Source organism: Pseudophryne corroboree, unplaced genomic scaffold (genome assembly GCF_028390025.1).
Source record: "Pseudophryne corroboree isolate aPseCor3 unplaced genomic scaffold, aPseCor3.hap2 scaffold_606, whole genome shotgun sequence".
Classification (NCBI taxonomy): domain Eukaryota; kingdom Metazoa; phylum Chordata; class Amphibia; order Anura; family Myobatrachidae; genus Pseudophryne; species Pseudophryne corroboree.
The window spans coordinates 34,339-59,949 of record NW_026970202.1 but is presented as its reverse complement, the minus strand read 5'-3'; the positions used below and the strand labels follow the sequence as shown (position 1 = coordinate 59,949).

The following is a 25,611-nucleotide window of genomic DNA, read 5'->3' as shown; positions in this document are numbered from 1 at the left end:
ATCGGTACGCAGGTCTCACCCTCGCCGTCCGTCCCAGAGCCGCGCCGCCGTCCCCCTCGCAGAGCCGGAAGATAGAAGCCGGGTGAGTATGAGAAGAAAAGAAGACTTCAGAGGCGGCGGAAGACTTCATGATCTTCACTGAGGTAACGCACAGCAGTAAAGCTGTGCTCCATTGCTCCCATACACCTCACACACGGCAGTCAGTGTAAGGGTGAAGGGCGCAGGGGGGACGCCCTGGGCAGCAATATAGACCTCTCTTTGGCAAAATAAATATATATGCAGCTAGGCACTGTATATATATATAAGAGCCCCCGCCATTTTTTTATGGGGGGGGCTATTTGAGCGGGACAGAAGCCCGTCGCTGAGGGGGTGGGGCTTCTCCCTCAGCACTCCCCAGCGCCATTTTCTCCACAGCACCGCTGAGGGGAAGCTCCATGGACTCTCCCCTGCTTATACCACGGTAGAAAGAGGGTCTTAAAGAAGAGGGGGCACATAATTAGCGCATATATATATGGAAATACAGCGCTACTGGGTAAACATAAAATGATTGTGTTTTTTTCCTGGGTCATATAGCGCTGGGGTGTGTGCTGGCATACTTTCTCTCTCTGTCTCTCCAAAGGGCCTTGTTGGGGAACTGTCCTCAGATAAGAGGATTCCCTGAGTGTATGGTGTGTCGGTACACGTGTGTCGACATGTCTGAGGTAGAAGGCTCTCCTAGAGAGGAGCAGGAGCAAATTAATGTGGTGTCTCCATCGACAACGCCGACACCTGACTGGATGGATATGTGGAATGTTTTAAGTGCTAATGTAAACTTATTACACAAGAGATTAGACAAAGCTGAAGCTAGGGAACAGTCAGGGAGTCAACCCATGCCTGTCCCTATGTCGCAGGGACCTTCGGGGTCTCAAAAGCGCCCACTATCCCAAATAGTTGACACAGATACCGACACAGATTCTGACTCCAGTGTCGACTACGATGATGCAAAGTTACAACCAAAATTGGCTAAATGTATTCGATATATGATTATTGCAATAAAAGATGTTTTGCACATCACAGAGTCCCCTGTCCCTGACACGAGGGTACACATGTATAAGGGAAAGAAACCTGAGATAACCTTTCCCCCCTCACATGAGTTGAACGAATTATGTGAAAAAGCTTGGGAATCTCCAGACAAAAAGCTGCAGATTCCCAAAAGGATTCTTATGGCGTATCCTTTCCCGCCAATGGACAGGATACGGTGGGAATCCTCCCCTAGGGTGGATAAAGCATTGACACGCTTATCCAAAAAGGTAGCGCTGCCATCCCAGGATACGGCTACCATCAGGGACCCTGCTGACCGCAAGCAGGAGGTTACCCTAAAGTCCATTTACACACATTCTGGTACCTTACTCAGACCGGCAATTGTGTCGGCCGAGGTTGTAGCGCGGTGGCAGCATGGACAGATACCTTATCAGCAGAGATTGAGACCCTAGATAAGGATGCTATGTTATTGACCATAGGGCATATAAAAGATGCTGTCCTATATATGAGAGATGCTCAAAGTGACATTAGTCTACTGGGTTCTAGAATAAACGCTATGTCGATTTCTGCTAGACGAGTCCTATGGACCCGGCAATGGACAGGTGATGCCGACTCAAAAAGGCATATGGAGGTTTTACCTTACAGGTGTGAGGAATTGTTTGGGGAAGGTCTCTCGGACCTTGTCTCCACAGCTACAGCTGGTAAATCAAATTTTTTGCCTTATATTCCCTCACAGCCTAAGAAAGCACCACATTATCAAATGCAGTCCTTTCGATCACAGAGAAACAAGAAAGTACGAGGTGCGTCCTTTCTTGCCAGAGGTAAGGGCAGAGGGAAGAAGCTGCACAACACAGCTAGTTCCCAGGAACAGAAGTCCTCCCCGGCCTCTACAAAATCCACCGCATGACGCTGGGGCTCCGCTAAAGGAGTCCGCCCAGTTGGGGGCACGTCTTCGTGTTTTCAGCCACATCTGGGTTCATTCGCAGGTGGATCCCTAGGCAATAGAAATTGTTTCTCAGGGTTACAAGCTGAAATTCGAAGAGGTGCCTCCTCGCCGGTTTTTCAAATCGGCCCTACCATCTTCTCCCCAGGAAAGGGAGATAGTGTTAAATGCAATTCACAAATTGTATCTTCAACAGGTGGTGGTCAAGGTTCCCCTGCTTCAACAAGGAAAGGGAAATTATTCGACCCTGTTTGTAGTCCCAAAACCGGACGGTTTGGTCAGACCCATATTAAATTTAAAATCCCTGAACCTATACTTGAAAAGGTTCAAGTTCAAGATGGAATCGCTAAGAGCGGTCATCGCCAGCCTAGAAGGGGGGGATTTTATGATATCTCTGGACATAAAGGATGCATACCTTCATGTACTCATTTATCCACCTCATCAGGCGTACCTAAGATTTGCGGTACAGTATTGTCATTACCAATTTCAGACGTTGCCGTTTGGTCTCTCCAGAATTTTCTCCGAGAATTTTCACCAAGGTAATGACGGAAATTATGGTGCTCCTGCGAAAGCAAGGTGTCACAATTATCCCGTACTTGAACGATCTCCTCATAAAAGCGAGATCAAGAGAGCAGTTGCTGAACAGCGTATAACTTTCATTGAAGGTGTTACAGCAAAACGGCTGGATTCTCAATATCCCGAAGTCGCAGTTGGTTCCTACGACTCGTCTGACTTTGCTTGGGCATTATTCTGGATACGGACCAGAAAAGGGTTTATCTTCCGATAGAAAAGGCCCAGGAACTCATGACTCTGGTCAGGAACCTATTGAAACCAAAACAGGTGTCAGTGCATCACTGCACTCGAGTCCTGGGAATGATGGTGGCATCATACGAGGCCATTCCCTTCGGCAGGTTCCATGCGAGGATCTTGCAATGGGACCTACTGGACAAGTGGTCCGGGTCACATCTACAGATTCATCAGTTGATCACCCTGTCCCCCAGGGCCAGGGTATCTCTCCTGTGGTGGCTGCAGAGTGCTCACCTTCTAGAGGGCCGCAGGTTCGGCATTCAGGACTGGATCCTGGTGACCACGAACGCGAGCCTCCGAGGTTGGGGAGCAGCCACACAGGGAAGAAATTTCCAAGGTCTTTGGTCAAGTCAGGAGACTTGTCTTCACATCAACATCCTGGAGCTAAGGGCCATATACAACGCCCTATGTCAAGCGGAGACCTTACTTCGCGACCAACCAGTTCTGATCCAGTCAGACAACGTCACCGCAGTAGTTCATGTAAACCGCCAAGGCGGCACAAGGAGCAGAGTGGCGATGGCGGAAGCCACCAGAATTCTTCGCTGGGCGGAGAATCATGTAAGCGCACTGTCAGCAGTGTTCATTCCGGGAGTGGACAACTGGGAAGCAGACTTCCTCAGCAGACACGACCTACATCCAGGAGAGTGGGGACTCCATCAGGAAGTCTTCGCACAGATTGCAAGTCGGTGGGGACTGTTCCAGATAGACATGATGGCGTCCCGCCTCAACAAAAAGCTACAGAGGTATTGCACCAGGTCAAGAGACCCTCAGGCAGTAGCTGTTTAAACAGCTCTTCATTTTCTGATTTTATGTTTATGCTAACAAATTTGCTCTCTGAAAAGTGTCCACAAAGCCAAGTCTCTGATTAACACCTTTGTAGGAATGGTTTTTCACCTATTACTGAATTAAACTTGCTTCATTGGAAAGGCAGCAAGATGCATCCTCATTTCAATGTCTACTGAAATAATACAGGTTGACACCAGGAAACATAAACGCCACTGCATCCTTGCTGCTTTCGCATGTGGAAGTCTGTTTAATGTGAAAACAAGGTGATATCTAATTAGCACACAGGTAAGGAATTAAGAAAATCTTTATTTAAGGGTGAAGGTGTTTCTCACAAAATCGTTGCCCCAATGCATCATTGAAATTCAAGCTGGAAAGATGATTTTAATATATCACTTGTACATTTTGTATTGCTCTTCTGGTGACAATGTAGTTTGTTTTTGTCAATTACCATTTTAATAATAGGGTAAAGAAAATTAAGTGGATTTTTGAAAGAAAACAATACTGTCAATATACTATTAAAACAAATTAAAATGGTAAAAGTTATTGTACTTTAAGTAAAAATAAAAGAGCAAAAATATCAATCCCAGTTTTGGATTACTTTAATTAACAAAAAAAAATGCATATAGCAGAGGATAGTTTCAATCTGCCTACCTCTGGGTTATGGACCCAGCATGCTTCCATTACAGTACTCTGCTGCACATGTAAGTGCAAGAGATCCTGAAGCACTCACTCATCATGCGAAAGTACCAATGTGTTTCTTCATTGGTTGCTGGAAGAAACATCTTACAAAAACTCTCCAGATTATTGACTTTTTAAAGTTTTTCTAGGAATCGTTCTAGATGAATGCTTATTAGCCTTTGTCAGTATGTACTTTTGCAAAGTTTCGCTGTGGCGCAATCAGTTAGTGTGTACGGCCATTAACCAAAAGGTTGGTGGTTCAATCCCACCCAGGGACGTAATTGAACTTGTAATCAGATTTTGTTGATCTTTAAGTAGACAAGTCAAAATTTCGAAAACCCCTGTTATGGTGTAGGGTACCTGGCCTTCTCTGATGTAATCAGAGTTAGATTTGATTCATACTGTTAACTGGGTAGTATATCACAAGTTATACGGTGTGATTGGTGTGGCTGGTATGAATCTTGACCTTGGATTAACAAAAATCCTTTCCTCGAACTGTCTGTCTCCTCTGGGCACAGTTTCTCTAACTGAGGTATGGAGGAGGGGCATAGAGGGAGGAGCCAGTGCACACCCAGATCTAAAGTCTTTCTTAAAGTGCCCATGTCTGCTGCGGAGCCCGTCTATCCCCCATGGTCCTTACGGAGTCCCCATCATCCTCTACGGACTACGAGAAAAAAAAATTACCGGTAGGTTTAAAATGTTATTTTTTTCTCTGCAACCCACTGCTAAATTGTGCTTCCTAGCTGTTTTTTATAAAATCACTTAATTAAATCTAACTCTGATTACGTCAGAGAAGGCCAGGTACCCTACACCATAAGAGGGGGTTTGAAATTTTGACTTGTCTACTTAAAGATCACCAAAATCTGATGACAAGGTCAATTACATCCCTGGGTGGGATTGAACCACCAACCTTTTGGTTAATAGCCCATGTAAGTGCAAGAAATCCTGAAGCACTCACTCATCATGGGAAAGTACCAATGTGTTTCTTACAAAAATTCTCCAGATTATTGACTTTTTAAAGTTTTTCTAGGAAACGTTCTAGATGAATGATTATTAGCCTTTGTCAGTATTGACTTTTGCAAGGTGTCTCTGTGGCGCAATCGGTTAGCATGTTTGGCTATTAACCAAAAGGTTGGTGGTTCAATCCCACCCAGGGATGTAATTGACCTTGTAATCAGATTTTGGTGATCTTTAAGTAGACAAGTCAAAATTTCAAAAACCCCCCTTATGGTGTAGGGTACCTGGCCTTCTCTGATGTAATCAGAGTTAGATTTGATTAAGTGATTTTATAAAAAAACAGCTAGGAAGCACAATTTAGCAGTGGGTTGCAGAGAAAAAAAATATGCTGGCAGAAAAGTCCAATTGAGTGATTAAACAGCTCTTCATTTTCTGATTTTATGTTTATGCTAACAAATTTGCTCTCTGAAAAGTGTCCACAAAGCCAAGTCTCTGATTAACACCTTTGTAGGAATGGTTTTTCACCTATTACTGAAATAAACTTGCTTCATTGGAAAGGCATCAAAGATGCATCCTCATTTCAATGTCTACTGAAATAATACAGGTTGACACCAGGAAACGTCACTGCATCCTTGCTGCTTCCTCACGGGGAAGTCTGTTTAATGTGAAAACAAGGTGATATCTAATCAGCACACAGGTAAGGAATTAAGAAAATCTTTCTTTGTGGGTGAAGATGTTTCTCACAAATTGTTGTCCCAATGCATCATTGAAATTCAAGATGGAAGATGATTTTCATATATCACTTGTACATTTTGCATTGCTCTTCTGGTGACAATGTAGTTTGTTTTTGTCAATTACCATTTCAGTAATAGGGTAAAGAAAATTAAGTGGATTTTTTAAAGAAAACAATGCTGTCAATATACTATTAAAACAAATTAAAATGATAAAAGTTATTGTACTTTAAGTAAAAATAAAAGAGCCAAAATATCAATCCCAGTTTTTGATTACTTTAATTATAAAAAAAAAAATGCACATAGCAGAGGATAGTTTCGATCAATCGACCTCTGGGTTATGGGCCCAGCATGCTTCCATTGCACTACTCTGCTGCTCATGGAAGTGTAAGAGATCCTGAAGACTAAATTGATTAAAGGCCTAAAAGTACTGGACTATAAGGAAAGACTTACTAGGCTGAATATTTATACACTAGAAAAGAGGTGCCTAAGAGGAGATATTATTAATATCTTCAAATATGTAAAGATACATAACAAAGAGTTATCAGAGGAATTATTTATTAAAAGAACACGTGGTCACTCGCTGCGACTGGAGGAAAGTTCAGAACGCAATGGAGGAAAGGTTTCTTCACTGTTAGGGCAATCAGGATGTGGAATTCCCTGCCAGGGAAGGTGGTAATGGCGGACTCTGTAATTGGATTTAAAAAAGGAATGGATACATTTCTGAATGAAAAAGCTATCCAAGGTTATAATACTTAAAATATCAACATGGTTAATCCGGGGGTAACATGAGTTATAGTAGCTAACTAGTCATAAAACATTATTCAGCAAGTATGTAGAATCATCACAACTTAAAACAGGTTGAACACGATGGGCAATTTGCCTCTATTCAACCTCAAAAACTATGTTACTATATTACTATGTTATTGTAGTATACAGAACACCACAATGCAATGAGCAGTGATAGTGAGCACTGATGAGGATACTAGAACTGACACTGAGCAGCAAGATGCAGCACTGGACTATTAGTAATGTACTGTAGTATGCTGAGCACCACAATGCAGCACAAGACAATGAGCAGTGATACTGAGCACTGATGAGGATACTACTGAGAACTGACACTGAGCAGGAGAGACACACTACTAGTATTACTGAGCAGCAATAAGTAACCACTGATACTGAGCACTGATATTGAGATTTCCACTGAGAGAACATAGCCACGTCCTCTCCGCTCTCTCTTCAATGCACGAGTAAAAATGGCAGCAACGCGCAGCTCTTTATATGGAATCCGAATCTCGCGAGAATCCGACAGCGGGATGATGACATTTTCCCTTGTTCAGGTTTTCCGAGTCAGGCGGGAACAACCAAGCCTGCCTCGGACCAGTGTAAACCACGTGGAGTTCGTGGGGAATTCGGTTCTCGGAGAACCGAACCCGCTCCTCTCTACCTTATACCCATCAATTTTTTTATTTTCAATCTAAGCCCCTGCAGTTTTCTGTAAGCATCTGCTTCGCTATGATGATCAACAAGTCACAAGGGCAAACACTCAGGGTTTGAGGCGTAGATCTTAGGACCAGCTGCTACAAGCATGGCAGAGGTGTCACTATCACTGGTGACACACAGAGAGGTGGCGAGGGAGATTGTAATGCAGTGCGCGCAGATAAGCAGCGCAATGGTAAAAAGGAGGCATGGTTTCATAGGTAGGGGCGTGGCCTGGTGGCCTGAATCTACATTTTGTTGCTCCGGGTGTCCCGGGGGTTGGGGGCTGCACCCGGGGACTAGTGTGTGAGCGGTGCTGGCTCCTGCACAGTGACAGGGCATGGCCACCCAGCATGACGCCTCCCTTCTTGACCATGCTGTAATTGCAGTCGCACTGCAGTTCAGCGTGATCATAAAAAATGGTGTAGGCTCCTGCTGGTGCAGACTGTATGTGCGCGCAGGAAGCCGCCACCATTTTTGTGATCACAGCGGCTGAATGTGATGTCATACAGCCGCTGTGACCACGCCCCCTGTGTCTCCTCCGTTGCAGACCCCATTTTGAAGCCTTGCCCCCGCACCGCTCCATCCCTGACTTGGAAATGGAGTGTTGCTGACCCACCTCTCCCCCCCTTCCCCACCCCGATTGACAGGCAGAGGCGATCACATTCTCTGCGGGGTGCCGCAGAAAATGCAGGCACATGCGTATGCTCTTAGCAATTTTTGCAGTTGGATCGCTTATTGTGATTGCAATCCAACCTGAATCAGGCCCTATTACCTATCACAATGCGCTGCGGGCAGTACAAAATTGGGTTAATATAGGAGAAAAACCCCCAGACCTGTGCTCCTTAACTGTACCTGGTGGCTAGTGGAGCGGCTGCCCAGTAATCAGTGTCCACCGCAGTGCGCACACGGCCCACCCCCTACGGCCTCGCTCCCCTTCATCAGCGGCCTCGTGATCCGGAAGGGTGGTGTGTGTGTGACTGACCTTAGGATGAAACCGGAGCCTCCGCTGCAGTGACCCAGCAACCAGGGCACGGGAGTATATAGCGCCGCTGGGAGTGATGAAGCTGCAGTAAAGATGTCTATTAGACCTAGCCTGCTGCAGCCCTTGTAGATTCTCATAAAACAAGTTCTTCTTTTCTTGTCAAAATTAATAGCTAAGAATAGGCTGCCTGAGGCAGGCCCCTGTTAATTGGCCTGCTACTGAAGGCACCAACTACAAACTGAGCTCCCTGTTCATGGAAGCGGGGTTATAGAGGAGAATGCACTGAGCTTCTTGGGAACAGTCAAAAGCTTTGAGCCGGTTGGTGCCTCAGATCAAGATCCTACTCTACACCCCAATGTGAATCCTTGTGGAGTCCAGTGTACCCCACAGAAGAAATTAATGTGTCACACCCATTGGCAGCAACCTTAGAATAGCTGCTGACGGGCACAATTGAGAAAGGAAGGGGGGGGGACATTTGAATCCAGCACATAGATGCAATTCAAATATGTAATTTGTACCTTCCTATTTTAAAATATAATGGATGAACCTCACCCTGTGAGAACAATCTTCATGATCAAGAGATCTAATATGTAAAATAAGTATGAGTTGGGATAGGGCTGGGGAGGGTGGCAGCTCGGGCAGCCCCTCCCCCGTCAAGTTAAGGAGATTCAACTGAGGAAGCACAAGGGAACTCTCGTCTGGGGACAACAACTGCAGGGAGACCACATCTTTTCAGATGAACATGGGATGGCGGAAGGCTGCCTAATACTGAAGCACCATCAAATATCAAACCATATCCAACAACTAGTAACAGCATTCCTGGGGGAAGGTCTGCAGCAGACGGATTTGCATACGGTGATGTCATCCAAGCAGTGGGCCAAAGTTGGCTGGAACCCTCATCTGCATATAAAAAGAGAAAAGGGGCATGCAGGGCATGGCGGCCTTTTGCAGTGCTTGGATGACCCCTAGTTCGCATTAAACACCCCCACCCTCCTTTGGTGTGGGGCTCATGTTGGCCATGCCCCATCCCCTGAAGCATTCATGCTGATTTCTTGCAGCAGCTGGGCACTGTAACAGCTCCAGAGCTGCTCTGTAAGGCAAGTAAAAGGGTGTGGGCCCTGCAGCACCACCTGTAGTTCGCATTGTGCGTTGGAAGGCACAAAGTAAGCAGACGGGAGGAGAAGTCAGGATAGTACACAAGGGCATCCTTTTCTCTTAGTCCGTAGAGGATGCTGGGGTCACATTAAGAACCATGGGGTATAGACGGGATCCGCAAGAGACATGGGCACTTTAAGACTTTCAAAGGGTGTGAACTGGCTCCTCCCTCTATGCCCCTCCTCCAGACTCCAGTTATAGGAACTGTGCCCAGGGAGACGGACATTTCAAGGAAAGGATTTATTGTTAAACTAAGGTGAGCATCTTACCAGCTCACACCTTAAGCATGCCGCAGAACGTGGCATTCAACAGAACACAAGCCAACGGCATGAACAATTGCAGCAAAAAGCTGACCAGAACCGTAACACAACATGTGTATAACCACAAGTAATAACTGCAGACACAGTATGGACTGGGACGGGTGCCCAGCATCCTCTACGTACTAAGAGAAAAGGATTTACCGGTAGGTATTAAAATCCTATTTTCTCATACGACCTAGAGGATGCTGGGGTCACATTAAGAACCATGGGGTTATACCAAAGCTCTTGAACGGGTGGGAGAGTGCGTACGACTCTGCAGCACCGAATGACCCAACTTGAGGTTATCATCAGCCAAGGTATCAAACTTGTAAAACTTAGCAAAAGTGTTTACTAAATAGCTGCTCGGCAAAGTTGCAATGCCGAGACTCCCCGACCAGCTGCCCAGGATGAACCCACCTTTCTAGTAGAATGGGTCTTCACCTAATTCAGTAACGGCAATCCTGCCGTGGAATGAGCATGCTGAATTTTACCACAGATCCAGCGCATAATGGTCTGCATGGAAGCAGGACACCCAATCATGTTGGGAGCATACAGGACAAACAGAGCCTCTGTTTTCCTAATCTGAACCATTCTGGTGACATAAATTTTCAAAGTTCTGACCACAGCCAGAGACTTTGACTCAATGAAGGTGTCAGTGGCCAAAGGCACCATGTGGAAAGATGAACCACCTTCGGCAGAAATTGTTGACGTGTCCTCAATTCTGCTCTATCTTCATGAAAGATCAAATAAAGGCTCTTGTGATACTGCATGGTTTGTACTGTTTTCCATGTGCTCCCAGATCTTTCAAGCAAGTAGCATGGTCAAGAAAGTTCTGTTTGAAAAGAAACAAACATTTACTGTCATTGTTATGCAAATAAACTTACATTAAAGCTAACAAGAAAGCACACTCGTTCTGTCTTTAAACTGATAAAAGAAACCCCAATAATATGGGGCATGCAAAAATTGAGATAAAACTCAGTTTTGCTCCTCTCCACGGAAATCTTTAATAAAAGGCGAAATATTTGTTAGTTCTGAAGAGAAACCAGAGCATGACCAAGATTCCACCTGTCGCCTGAGTGCCATGCCAGCAGTTCTCATTCAGCTCAAAGTGAGCACCCAATTTGAATGAAAGAAAGCAGATTTCTCACCAGGCTTCCCCTTGCTATAAACATGGTTTGTACTCTTTTCCATGTGCTCCCAGATCTTTCAAACAATTAGTGTGGTCAAGAAAGTTCTGTTTGAAAAGAAACAAACATTTACTGTCATTTCTATGCAAATGAGCTTACATTAAAGCACACTCGTTCTATCTTTAAACCAATAAAATAAAACCCCAATAAGATGGGGCATGCAAAAATTGAGATAAAACTCAGTTTTGCTCCTCTCCACGGAAATCTTTAGTAAAAGGCGAAAGATTTGTTCGTTCTGAAGAGAAACCACAGCATGACCAAGATTCTACCTGTCGCCTGAGTGCCATGCCAGCAGTCCTCATTCAGCTCAAAGTGAGCACCCAATTTGAAAGAAAGAAAGCAGATTTCTCACCAGGCTTCCCCTTGCTATAAACATGGTTTGTACTCTTTTCCATGTGCTCCCAGATCTTTCAAGCAATTAGTATAGTCAAGAAAGTTCTGTTTGAAAAGAAACAAACATTTACTGTCATTTCTACGCAAATGAGCTTACATTAAAGCACACTCGTTCTATCTTTAAACTGATAAAAGAAACCCCAATAAGACGGGGCATGCAAAAATTGAGATAAAACTCAGTTTTGCTCCTCTCCACGGAAATCTTTAGTAAAAAGCAAAAGATTTGTTCGTTCTGAAGAACTAGCACAAGGGAACTCTCAAAAGAAGAACAAGGCTCTGAAACAAAGAAATCTGACTTTTACCAGAGCTGACCAGAGGAAAACACAAACACAGTCCCCCACTACCACAAATAAAGCAGTCGAGTTTCCCACATTTGGGGAAATCACAGGGGTCAGCATACCCAGAATGCAATGAATGAACCTCACCCTGGGAGAATAATCTTCATGACCATGGTATCTCCTATGCAAAATAAGTATGATTTGGGATAGAGCTGGGGAGGGCCGCTGCTCAGGCACATCTCTGTCAAGTTAAGGAGATTCAACTGAGGCAGCACAAGGGAACTCTCATCTGGGGACAACAACTGCAGGGAGAACACATATTTTCAGATGAACATGGGAGGGCAGAAGGCTGCCTAATACTGAAGCACCCCCAAACAACAAACCAAATGCAACAACTAGTGCAAGCATTCCTGGGGGAAGGCCTGCCGCAGATGGATTTGCATATGGTGATGTCATCCAAGCAGTGGGTCAAAGTTGGCTTCAACCCTCGTCTGCATATGAAAACAGAAAAGGTGCGTGCAGGGCATGGTGGCCTTTTGCGGCGCTTGTCTGACCCCTAGTTTGCATTAAACACCTCCACCCTCCTTCGGTGTGGGGCTCATGTTGGCTATGCCCCAGCCCCTGAAGCATTCAAGCTGATTTTTCTCCCAAACGAAAGACACTAGAATGAAAATTTTAAAGCCTCCTGTTAGTGCTTCATCTACACGTTATAGCCCTGAATTTTCCAATGCCTATCTCTTTGCAAAAGAGAGATATCGGCAAGGAAAAGCTGTATTGTACCTTTGCATTTTTCTCCCAAACGAAAGACACTAGAATGAAAATTTTAAAGCCTCCTGTTAGTGCTTCATCTACACGTTATAGCCCTGAATTTTCCAATGCCTAGCTCTTTGCAAAAGAGAGATATTGGCAAGGAAAAGCTGTATTGTACCTTTGCATTTTTCTCCCAAACGAAAGACACTAGAATGAAAATTTTAAAGTCTACTGTTAGAGCTTCATCTACACGTTATAGCCCTGAATTTTCCAATGCCTAGCTCTTTGCAAAAGAGAGATATCGGCAAGGAAAAGCTGTATTGTACCTTTGCATTTTTCTCCCAAACGAAAGACACTAGAATGAAAATTTTAAAGCCTCCTGTTAGTGCTTCATATACACGTTATAGCCCTGAATTTTCCAATGCCTATCTCTTTGCAAAAGAGAGATATCGACAAGGAAAAGCTGTATTGTACCTTTGCATTTTTCTCCCAAACGAAGGACATTAGAATGAAAATTTTAAAGCCTCCTATTAGTGCTTCATCTACACGTTATAGCCCTGAATTTTCCAATGCCTAGCTCTTTGCAAAAGAGAGATATCGGCAAGGAAAAGCTGTATTGTACCTTTGCATTTTTCTCCCAAACGAAAGACACTAGAATGAAAATTTTAAAGCCTCCTGTTAGTGCTTCATCTACACGTTATAGCCCTGAAATTTCCAATGCCTATCTCTTTGCAAAAGAGAGATATCGGCAAGGAAAAGCTGTATTGTACCTTTGCATTTTTCTCCCAAACGAAGGACACTAGAATGAAAATTTTAAAGCCTCCTATTAGTGCTTCATCTACACGTTATAGCCCTGAATTTTCCAATGCCTATCTCTTTGCAAAAGAGAGATATCGGCAAGGAAAAGCTGTATTGTACCTTTGCATTTTTCTCCCAAACGAAGGACACTAGAATGAAAATTTTAAAGCCTCCTGTTAGTGCTTCATCTATACGTTATAGCCCTGAATTTTCAAATGCCTATCTCTTTGCAAAAGAGAGATATCGGCAAGGAAAAGCTGTATTGTACCTTTGCATTTTTCTCCCAAACGAAAGACACTAGAATGAAAATTTTAAAGCCTCCTGTTAGTGCTTCATCTACACGTTATAGCCCTGAATTTTCCAATGCCTATCTCTTTGCAAAAGAGAGATATCGGCAAGGAAAAGCTGTATTGTACCTTTGCATTTTTCTCCCAAACGAAGGACACTAGAATGAAAATGTAAAAGCCTCCTGTTAGTGCTTCATCTACACGGTATAGCCCTGAATTTTCCAATGCCTAGCTCTTTGCAAAAGAGAGATATTGGCAAGGAAAAGCTGTATTGTACCTTTGCATTTTTCTCCCAAACGAAGGACACTAGAATGAAAATTTTAAAGCCTCCTGTTAGTGCTTCATCTACACGTTATAGCCCTGAATTTTCCAATGCCTATCTCTTTGCAAAAGAGAGATATCGCAAAGGAAAAACTGTATTGTACCTTTGCATTTTTCTCCCAAACGAAAGACACTAGAATGAAAATTTTAAAGCCTCCTGTTAGTGCTTCATCTACACGTTATAGCCCTGAATTTTCCAATGCCTAGCTCTTTGCAAAAGAGAGATATCGGCAAGGAAAAGCTGTATTGTACCTTTGCATTTTTCTCCCAAACGAAGGACACTAGAATGAAAATGTAAAAGCCTCCTGTTAGTGCTTCATCTACACGGTATAGCCCTGAATTTTCCAATGCCTAGCTCTTTGCAAAAGAGAGATATTGGCAAGGAAAAGCTGTATTGTACCTTTGCATTTTTCTCCCAAACGAAGGACACTAGAATGAAAATTTTAAAGCCTCCTGTTAGTGCTTCATCTACACGTTATAGCCCTGAATTTTCCAATGCCTATCTCTTTGCAAAAGAGAGATATCGGCAAGGAAAAACTGTATTGTACCTTTGCATTTTTCTCCCAAACGAAAGACACTAGAATGAAAATTTTAAAGCCTCCTGTTAGTGCTTCATCTACACGTTATAGCCCTGAATTTTCCAATGCCTAGCTCTTTGCAAAAGAGAGATATTGGCAAGGAAAAGCTGTATTGTACCTTTGCATTTTTCTCCCAAACGAAAGTCACTAGAATGAAAATTTTAAAGCCTCCTGTTAGTGCTTCATTTACACGTTATAGCCCTGAATTTTCCAATGCCTAGCTCTTTGCAAAAGAGAGATATCGGCAAGGAAAAGCTGTATTGTACCTTTGCATTTTTCTCCCAAACGAAAGACACTAGAATGAAAATTTTAAAGCCTCCTGTTAGTGCTTCATCTACACGTTATAGCCCTGAATTTGTCCAATGCCTATCTCTTTGCAAAAGAGAGATATCGGCAAGGAAAAGCTGTATTGTACCTTTGCATTTTTCTCCCAAACGAAGGACACTAGAATGAAAATTTTAAAGCCTCCTGTTAGTGCTTCATCTACACGTTATAGCCCTGAATTTTCCAATGCCTATCTCTTTGCAAAAGAGAGATATCGGCAAGGAAAAGCTGTATTGTACCTTTGCATTTTTCTCCCAAACGAAAGACACTAGAATGAAAATTTTAAAGCCTCCTGTTAGTGCTTCATCTACATGTTATAGCCCTGAATTTTCCAATGCCTATCTCTTTGCAAAAGAGAGATATCGGCAAGGAAAAGCTGTATTGTACCTTTGCATTTTTCTCCCAAACGAAGGACATTAGAATGAAAATTTTAAAGCCTCCTATTAGTGCTTCATCTACACGTTATAGCCCTGAATTTTCCAATGCCTATCTCTTTGCAAAAGAGAGATATCGGCAAGGAAAAGCTGCATTGTACTTTTGCATTTTTCTCCCAAACGAAAGACACTAGAATGAAATTTTTAAAGCCTACTGTTAGTGCTTCATCTACACGTTATAGCCCTGCATTTTCCAATGCCTATCTCTTTGCAAAAGAGAGATATCGGCAAGGAAAAGCTGCATTGTACTTTTGCATTTTTCTCCCAAACGAAAGACACTAGAATGAAAATTTTAAAGCCTCCTGTTAGTGCTTCATCTACACGTTATAGCCCTGAATTTTCCAATGCCTAGCTCTTTGCAAAAGAGAGATATTGGCAAGGAAAAGCTGTATTGTACCTTTGCATTTTTCTCCCAAACGAAAGACACTAGAATGAAAATTTTAAAGCCTCCTGTTAGTGCTTCATCTACACGTTATAGCCCTGAATTTTCCAATGCCTATCTCTTTTCAAAAGAGAGATATCGGCAAGGAAAAACTGTATTGTACCTTTGCATTTTTCTCCCAAACGAAGGACACTAGAATGAAAATTTAAAAGCCTCCTGTTAGTGCTTCATCTACACGTTATAGCCCTGCATTTTCCAATGCCTATCTCTTTGCAAAAGAGAGATATCGGCAAGGAAATGCTGTATTGTACCTTTGCATTTTTCTCCCAAACGAAAGACACTAGAATGAAAATTTTAAAGCCTCCTGTTAGTGCTTCATCTACACGTTATAGCCCTGAATTTTCCAATGCCTAGCTCTTTGCAAAAGAGAGATATTGGCAAGGAAAAGCTGTATTGTACCTTTGCATTTTTCTCCCAAACGAAGGACACTAGAATGAAAATTTTAAAGCCTCCTGTTAGTGCTTCATCTACACGTTATAGCCCTGAATTTTCCAATGCCTATCTCTTTGCAAAAGAGAGATATCGGCAAGGAAAAGCAGCATTGTACTTTTGCATTTTTCTCCCAAACGAAAGACACTAGAATGAAAATTTTAAAGCCTCCTGTTAGTGCTTTATCTACACGTTATAGCCCTGAATTTTCCAATGCCTAGCTCATTGCAAAAGAGAGATATTGGCAAGGAAAAGCTGTATTGTACCTTTGCATTTTTCTCCCAAACGAAAGACACTAGAATGAAAATTTTAAAGTCTACTGTTAGTGCTTCATCTACACGTTATAGCCCTGAATTTTCCAATGCCTAGCTCTTTGCAAAAGAGAGATATCGGCAAGGAAAAGCTGTATTGTACCTTTGCATTTTTCTCCCAAACGAAAGACACTAGAATGAAAATTTTAAAGCCTCCTGTTAGTGCTTCATCTACACGTTATAGCCCTGAATTTTCCAATGCCTATTTCTTTGCAAAAGAGAGATATCGGCAAGGAAAAGCTGTATTGTACCTTTGCATTTTTCTCCCAAACGAAGGACACTAGAATGAAAATTTTAAAGCCTCCTATTAGTGCTTCATCTACACGTTATAGCCCTGAATTTTCCAATGCCTATCTCTTTGCAAAAGAGAGATATCGGCAAGGAAAAGCTGTATTGTACCTTTGCATTTTTCTCCCAAACGAAGGACACTAGAATGAAAATTTTAAAGCCTCCTTTTAGTGCTTCATCTACACGTTATAGCCCTGAATTTTCCAATGCCTATCTCTTAGCAAAAGAGAGATATCGGCAAGGAAAAGCTGTATTGTACCTTTGCATTTTTCTCCCAAACGAAAGACACTAGAATGAAAATTTTAAAGCCTCCTGTTAGTGCTTCATATACACGTTATAGCCCTGAATTTTCCAATGCCTATCTCTTTGCAAAAGAGAGATATCGGCAAGGAAAAGCTGCATTGTACTTTTACATTTTTCTCCCAAACGAAAGACACTAGAATGAAAATTTTAAAGCCTCCTGTTAGTGCTTCATCTACACGTTATAGCCCTGAATTTTCCAATGCCTATCTCTTTGCAAAAGAGAGATATCGGCAAGGAAAAGCTGCATTGTACTTTTACATTTTTCTCCCAAACGAAAGACACTAGAATGAAAATTTTAAAGCCTCCTTTTAGTGCTTCATCTACACGTAATAGCCCTGAATTTTCCAATGCCTATCTCTTTGCAAAAGAGAGATATCGGCAAGGAAATGCTGTATTGTACCTTTGCATTTTTCTCCCAAACGAAAGACACTAGAATGAAAATTTTAAAGCCTCCTGTTAGTGCTTCATCTACACGTTATAGCCCTGAATTTTCCAATGCCTAGCTCTTTGCAAAAGAGAGATATTGGCAAGGAAAAGCTGTATTGTACCTTTGCATTTTTCTCCCAAACGAAGGACACTAGAATGAAAATTTTAAAGCCTCCTGTTAGTGCTTCATCTACACGTTATAGCCCTGAATTTTCCAATGCCTATCTCTTTGCAAAAGAGAGATATCGGCAAGGAAAAGCAGCATTGTACTTTTGCATTTTTCTCCCAAACGAAAGACACTAGAATGAAAATTTTAAAGCCTCCTGTTAGTGCTTTATCTACACGTTATAGCCCTGAATTTTCCAATGCCTAGCTCTTTGCAAAAGAGAGATATTGGCAAGGAAAAGCTGTATTGTACCTTTGCATTTTTCTCCCAAACGAAAGACACTAGAATGAAAATTTTAAAGTCTACTGTTAGTGCTTCATCTACACGTTATAGCCCTGAATTTTCCAATGCCTAGCTCTTTGCAAAAGAGAGATATCGGCAAGGAAAAGCTGTATTGTACCTTTGCATTTTTCTCCCAAACGAAAGACACTAGAATGAAAATTTTAAAACCTCCTGTTAGTGCTTCATCTACACGTTATAGCCCTGAATTTTCCAATGCCTATTTCTTTGCAAAAGAGAGATATCGGCAAGGAAAAGCTGTATTGTACCTTTGCATTTTTCTCCCAAACGAAGGACACTAGAATGAAAATTTTAAAGCCTCCTTTTAGTGCTTCATCTACACGTTATAGCCCTGAATTTTCCAATGCCTATCTCTTAGCAAAAGAGAGATATCGGCAAGGAAAAGCTGTATTGTACCTTTGCATTTTTCTCCCAAACGAAAGACACTAGAATGAAAATTTTAAAGCCTCCTGTTAGTGCTTCATATACACGTTATAGCCCTGAATTTTCCAATGCCTATCTCTTTGCAAAAGAGAGATATCGGCAAGGAAAAGCTGCATTGTACTTTTACATTTTTCTCCCAAACGAAAGACACTAGAATGAAAATTTTAAAGCCTCCTGTTAGTGCTTCATCTACACGTTATAGCCCTGAATTTTCCAATGCCTATCTCTTTGCAAAAGAGAGATATCGGCAAGGAAAAGCTGCATTGTACTTTTACATTTTTCTCCCAAACGAAAGACACTAGAATGAAAATTTTAAAGCCTCCTTTTAGTGCTTCATCTACACGTAATAGCCCTGAATTTTCCAATGCCTATCTCTTTGCAAAAGAGAGATATCGGCAAGGAAATGCTGTATTGTACCTTTGCATTTTTCTCCCAAACGAAAGACACTAGAATGAAAATTTTAAAGCCTCCTGTTAGTGCTTCATCTACACGTTATAGCCCTGAATTTTCCAATGCCTAGCTCTTTGCAAAAGAGAGATATTGGCAAGGAAAAGCTGTATTGTACCTTTGCATTTTTCTCCCAAACGAAGGACACTAGAATGAAAATTTTAAAGCCTCCTGTTAGTGCTTCATCTACACGTTATAGCCCTGAATTTTCCAATGCCTATCTCTTTGCAAAAGAGAGATATCGGCAAGGAAAAGCTGTATTGTACCTTTGCATTTTTCTCCCAAACGAAGGACACTAGAATGAAAATTTTAAAGCCTCCTTTTAGTGCTTCATCTACACGTTATAGCCCTGAATTTTCCAATGCCTATCTCTTAGCAAAAGAGAGATATCGGCAAGGAAAAGCTGTATTGTACCTTTGCATTTTTCTCCCAAACGAAAGACACTAGAATGAAAATTTTAAAGTCTACTGTTAGTGCTTCATCTACACGTTATAGCCCTGAATTTTCAAATGCCTAGCTCTTTGCAAAAGAGAGATATCGGCAAGGAAAAGCTGTATTGTACCTTTGCATTTTTCTCCCAAACGAAAGACACTAGAATGAAAATTTTAAAGCCTCCTGTTAGTGCTTCATATACACGTTATAGCCCTGAATTTTCCAATGCCTATCTCTTTGCAAAAGAGAGATATCGGCAAGGAAAAGCTGCATTGTACTTTTACATTTTTCTCCCAAACGAAAGACACTAGAATGAAAATTTTAAAGCCTCCTGTTAGTGCTTCATCTACACGTTATAGCCCTGAATTTTCCAATGCATATCTCTTTGCAAAAGAGAGATATCGGCAAGGAAAAGCTGCATTGTACTTTTACATTTTTCTCCCAAACGAAAGACACTAGAATGAAAATTTTAAAGCCTCCTTTTAGTGCTTCATCTACACGTAATACCCCTGAATTTTCCAATGCCTATCTCTTAGCAAAAGAGAGATATCGGCAAGGAAAAGCTGTATTGTACCTTTGCATTTTTCTCCCAAACGAAAGACACTAGAATGAAAATTTTAAAGCCTCCTGTTAGTGCTTCATATACACGTTATAGCCCTGAATTTTCCAATGCCTATCTCTTTGCAAAAGAGAGATATCGGCAAGGAAAAGCTGCATTGTACTTTTGCATTTTTCTCCCAAACGAAAGACACTAGAATGAAAATTTTAAAGCCTCCTGTTTGTGCTTCATCTACACGTTATAGCCCTGAATTTTCCAATGCCTATCTCTTTGCAAAAGAGAGATATCGGCAAGGAAAAGCTGCATTGTACTTTTACATTTTTCTCCCAAACGAAAGACACTAGAATGAAAATTTTAAAGCCTCCTTTTAGTGCTTCATCTACACGTAATAGCCCTGAATTTTCCAATGCCTATCTCTTTGCAAAAGAGAGATATCGGCAAGGAAATGCTGTATTGTACCTTTGCATTTTTCTCCCAAACGAAAGACACTAGAATGAAAATTTTAAAGCCTCCTGTTAGTGCTTCATCTACACGTTATAGCCCTGAATTTTCCAATGCCTATCTCTTTGCAAAAGAGAGATATCGGCAAGGAAAAACTGTATTGTACCTTTGCATTTTTCTCACAAACGAAAGACACTAGAATGAAAAATTTAAAGCCTCCTGTTAGTGCTTCATCTACACGTTATAGCCCTGAATTTTCCAATGCCTATCTCTTTGCAAAAGAGAGATATCGGCAAGGAAAAGCTGTATTGTACCTTTGCATTTTTCTCCCAAACGAAAGACACTAGAATGAAATTTTTAAAGCCTACTGTTAGTGCTTCATCTACACGTTATAGCCCTGCATTTTCCAATGCCTATCTCTTTGCAAAAGAGAGATATCGGCAAGGAAAAGCTGTATTGTACCTTTGCATTTTTCTCCCAAACGAAAGACACTAGAATGAAATTTTTAAAGCCTACTGTTAGTGCTTCATCTACACGTTATAGCCCTGCATTTTCCAATGCCTATCTCTTTGCAAAAGAGAGATATCGGCAAGGAAAAGCTGCATTGTACTTTTGCATTTTTCTCCCAAACGAAAGACACTAGAATGAAAATTTTAAAGCCTCCTGTTAGTGCTTCATCTACACGTTATAGCCCTGAATTTTCCAATGCCTAGCTCTTTGCAAAAGAGAGATATTGGTAAGGAAAAGCTGTATTGTACCTTTGCATTTTTCTCCCAAACGAAAGATACTAGAATGAAAATTTTAAAGCCTCCTGTTAGTGCTTCATCTACACGTTATAGCCCTGAATTTTCCAATGCCTATCTCTTTTCAAAAGAGAGATATCGGCAAGGAAAAACTGTATTGTACCTTTGCATTTTTCTCCCAAACGAAGGACACTAGAATGAAAATTTAAAAGCCTCCTGTTAGTGCTTCATCTACACGTTATAGCCCTGCATTTTCCAATGCCTATCTCTTTGCAAAAGAGAGATAACGGCAAGGAAAAGCAGCATTGTACCTTTGCATTTTTCTCCCAAACGAAAGACACTAGAATGAAAATTGTAAAGCCTCCTGTTAGTGCTTCATCTACACGTTATAGCCCTGCATTTTCCAATGCCTAGCTCTTTGCAAAAGAGAGATATTGGCAAGGAAAAGCTGTATTGTACCTTTGCATTTTTCTCCCAAACGAAAGACACTAGAATGAAAATTTTAAAGCCTCCTGTTAGTGCTTCATCTGCACGTTATAGCCCTGCATTTTCCAATGCCTATCTCTTTGCAAAAGAGAGATATCGGCAAGGAAAAGCAGCATTGTACTTTTGCATTTTTCTCCCAAACGAAAGACACTAGAATGAAAATTTTAAAGCCTCCTGTTAGTGCTTCATCTACATGTTATAGCCCTGCATTTTCCAATGCCTATCTCTTTGCAAAAGAGAGATATCGGCAAGGAAAAGCAGCATTGTACTTTTGCATTTTTCTCCCAAACGAAAGACACTAGAATGAAAATTTTAAAGCCTCCTGTTAGTGCTTCATCTACACGTTATAGCCCTGAATTTTCCAATGCCTATCTCTTTGCAAAAGAGAGATATCGGCAAGGAAAAGCAGCATTGTACTTTTGCATTTTTCTCCCAAACGAAAGACACTAGAATGAAAATTTTAAAGCCTCCTGTTAGTGCTTCATCTACACGTTATAGCCCTGAATTTTCCAATGCCTAGCTCTTTGCAAAAGAGAGATATTGGCAAGGAAAAGCTGTATTGTACCTTTGCATTTTTCTCCCAAACGAAAGACACTAGAATGAAAATTTTAAAGCCTCCTGTTAGTGCTTCATCTACACGTTATAGCCCTGAATTTTCCAATGCCTATCTCTTTGCAAAAGAGAGATATCGGCAAGGAAAAGCTGTAATGTACCTTTGCATTTTTCTCCCAAACGAAGGACACTAGAATGAAAATTTTAAAGCCTCCTGTTAGTGCTTCATCTACACGTTATAGCCCTGAATTTTCAAATGCCTATCTCTTTGCAAAAGAGAGATATCGGCAAGGAAAAGCTGTATTGTACCTTTGCATTTTTCTCCCAAACGAAAGACACTAGAATGAAAATTGTAAAGCCTCCTGTTAGTGCTTCATCTAAACGTTATAGCCCTGAATTTTCCAATGCCTATCTCTTTGCAAAAGAGAGATATCGGCAAGGAAAAACTGTATTGTACCTTTGCATTTTTCTCCCAAACGAAAGACACTAGAATGAAAATTTTAAAGCCTCCTGTTAGTGCTTCATCTACACGTTATAGCCCTGAATTTTCCAATGCCTAGCTCTTTGCAAAAGAGAGATATTGGCAAGGAAAAGCTGTATTGTACCTTTGCAGTTTTCTCCCAAACGAAAGACACTAGAATGAAAATTTTAAAGTCTACTGTTAGTGCTTCATCTACACGTTATAGCCCTGAATTTTCCAATGCCTAGCTCTTTGCAAAAGAGAGATATCGGCAAGGAAAAGCTGTATTGTACCTTTGCATTTTTCTCCCAAACGAAAGACACTAGAATGAAAATTTTAAAGCCTCCTGTTAGTGCTTCATCTACACGTTATAGCCCTGAATTTTCCAATGCCTATCTCTTTGCAAAAGAGAGATATCGGCAAGGAAAAGCTGTATTGTACCTTTGCATTTTTCTCCCAAACGAAGGACACTAGAATGAAAATTTTAAAGCCTCCTATTAGTGCTTCATCTACACGTTATAGCCCTGAATTTTCCAATGCCTATCTCTTTGCAAAAGAGAGATATCGGCAAGGAAAAGCTGTATTGTACCTTTGCATTTTTCTCCCAAACGAAGGACACTAGAATGAAAATTTTAAAGCCTCCTGTTAGTGCTTCATCTACACGTTATAGCCCTGAATTTTCCAATGCCTATCTCTTAGCAAAAGAGAGATATCGGCAAGGAAAAGCTGTATTGTACCTTTGCATTTTTCTCCCAAACGAAAGACACTAGAATGAAAATTTTAAAGCCTCCTGTTAGTGCTTCATATACACGTTATAGCCCTGAATTTTCTCATGCCTATCTCTTTGCAAAAGAGAGATATCGGCAAGGAAATGCTGCATTGTACTTTTACATTTTTCTCCCAAACGAAAGACACTAGAATGAAAATTTTAAAGCCTCCTGTTAGTGCTTCATCTACACGTTATAGCCCTGAATTTTCCAATGCCTATCTCTTTGCAAAAGAGAGATATCGGCAAGGAAAAGCTGCATTGTACTTTTACATTTTTCTCCCAAACGAAAGACACTAGAATGAAAATTTTAAAGCCTCCTTTTAGTGCTTCATCTACACGTAATAGCCCTGAATTTTCCAAAGCCTATCTCTTTGCAAAAGAGAGATATCGGCAAGGAAATGCTGTATTGTACCTTTGCATTTTTCTCCCAAACGAAAGACACTAGAATGAAAATTTTAAAGCCTCCTGTTAGTGCTTCATCTACACGTTATAGCCCTGAATTTTCCAATGCCTAGCTCTTTGCAAAAGAGAGATATTGGCAAGGAAAAGCTGTATTGTACCTTTGCATTTTTCTCCCAAACGAAAGACACTAGAATGAAAATTTTAAAGCCTCCTGTTAGTGCTTCATCTACACGTTATAGCCCTGAATTTTCCAATGCCTATCTCTTTGCAAAAGAGAGATATCGGCAAGGAAAAGCTGTATTGTACCTTTGCATGTTTCTCCCAAACGAAGGACACTAGAATGAAAATTTTAAAGCCTCCTATTAGTGCTTCATCTACACGTTATAGCCCTGAATTTTCCAATGCCTATCTCTTTGCAAAAGAGAGATATCGGCAAGGAAAAGCTGTATTGTACCTTTGTATTTTTCTCCCAAACGAAGGACACTAGAATGAAAATTTTAAAGCCTTCTGTTAGTGCTTCATCTACACGTTATAGCCCTGAATTTTCAAATGCCTATCTCTTTGCAAAAGAGAGATATCGGCAAGGAAAAGCTGTATTGTACCTTTGCATTTTTCTCCCAAACGAAAGACACTTGAATGAAAATTTTAAAGCCTCCTGTTAGTGCTTCATCTACACGTTATAGCCCTGAATTTTCCAATGCCTAGCTCTTTGCAAAAGAGAGATATTGGCAAGGAAAAGCTGTATTGTACCTTTGCATTTTTCTCCCAAACGAAGGACACTAGAATGAAAATTTTAAAGCCTCCTGTTAGTGCTTCATCTACACGTTATAGCCCTGAATTTTCCAATGCCTATCTCTTTGCAAAAGAGAGATATCGGCAAGGAAAAGCAGCATTGTACTTTTGCATTTTTCTCCCAAACGAAAGACACTAGAATGAAAATTTTAAAGCCTCCTATTAGTGCTTCATCTACACGTTATAGCCCTGAATTTTCCAATGCCTAGCTCTTTGCAAAAGAGAGATATCGGCAAGGAAAAGCTGTATTGTACCTTTGCATTTTTCTCCCAAACGAAAGACACTAGAATGAAAATTTTAAAGCCTCCTGTTAGTGCTTCATCTACACGTTATAGCCCTGAATTTTCCAATGCCTATCTCTTTGCAAAAGAGAGATATCGGCAAGGAAAAGCTGTATTGTACCTTTGCATGTTTCTCCCAAACGAAGGACACTAGAATGAAAATTTTAAAGCCTCCTATTAGTGCTTCATCTACACGTTATAGCCCTGAATTTTCCAATGCCTATCTCTTTGCAAAAGAGAGATATCGGCAAGGAAAAGCTGTATTGTACCTTTGCATTTTTCTCCCAAACGAAGGACACTAGAATGAAAATTTTAAAGCCTTCTGTTAGTGCTTCATCTACACGTTATAGCCCTGAATTTTCAAATGCCTATCTCTTTGCAAAAGAGAGATATCGGCAAGGAAAAGCTGTATTGTACCTTTGCATTTTTCTCCCAAACGAAAGACACTAGAATGAAAATTTTAAAGCCTCCTGTTAGTGCTTCATCTACACGTTATAGCCCTGAATTTTCCAATGCCTATCTCTTTGCAAAAGAGAGATATCGGCAAGGAAAAACTGTATTGTACCTTTGCATTTTTCTCCCAAACGAAAGACACTAGAATGAAAATTTTAAAGCCTCCTGTTAGTGCTTCATCTACACGTTATAGCCCTGAATTTTCCAATGCCTATCTCTTTGCAAAAGAGAGATATCGGCAAGGAAAAGCAGCATTGTACTTTTGCATTTTTCTCCCAAACGAAAGACACTAGAATGAAAATTTTAAAGCCTCCTGTTAGTGCTTTATCTACACGTTATAGCCCTGAATTTTCCAATGCCTAGCTCTTTGCAAAAGAGAGATATTGGCAAGGAAAAGCTGTATTGTACCTTTGCATTTTTCTCCCAAACGAAAGACACTAGAATGAAAATTTTAAAGTCTACTGTTAGTGCTTCATCTACACGTTATAGCCCTGAATTTTCCAATGCCTAGCTCTT

The 25,611-nt window shown here is 41.2% G+C and overlaps 4 non-coding genes across 4 annotated transcripts; all 4 read right to left on the bottom strand.

Annotated features, from left to right (window-relative positions):
* Window positions 1-10,775: 10,775 nt before the first annotated feature.
* On the bottom strand, window positions 10,776-10,891 carry LOC135035582 (U5 spliceosomal RNA). Its single transcript, XR_010230590.1, has one exon. It is a non-coding gene; the product is annotated as a U5 spliceosomal RNA (small nuclear RNA).
* A 275-nt stretch (window positions 10,892-11,166) lies between these two features.
* LOC135035574 (U5 spliceosomal RNA) lies at window positions 11,167-11,282 on the bottom strand. The gene has a single exon (XR_010230583.1). It is a non-coding gene; the product is annotated as a U5 spliceosomal RNA (small nuclear RNA).
* A 274-nt stretch (window positions 11,283-11,556) lies between these two features.
* LOC135035587 (U5 spliceosomal RNA) lies at window positions 11,557-11,673 on the bottom strand. Its single transcript, XR_010230595.1, has one exon. It is a non-coding gene; the product is annotated as a U5 spliceosomal RNA (small nuclear RNA).
* Window positions 11,674-11,732: 59 nt separating this feature from the next.
* LOC135035422 (U1 spliceosomal RNA) lies at window positions 11,733-11,896 on the bottom strand. The gene has a single exon (XR_010230459.1). It is a non-coding gene; the product is annotated as a U1 spliceosomal RNA (small nuclear RNA).
* Between the last annotated feature and the right edge of the window lie 13,715 nt (window positions 11,897-25,611).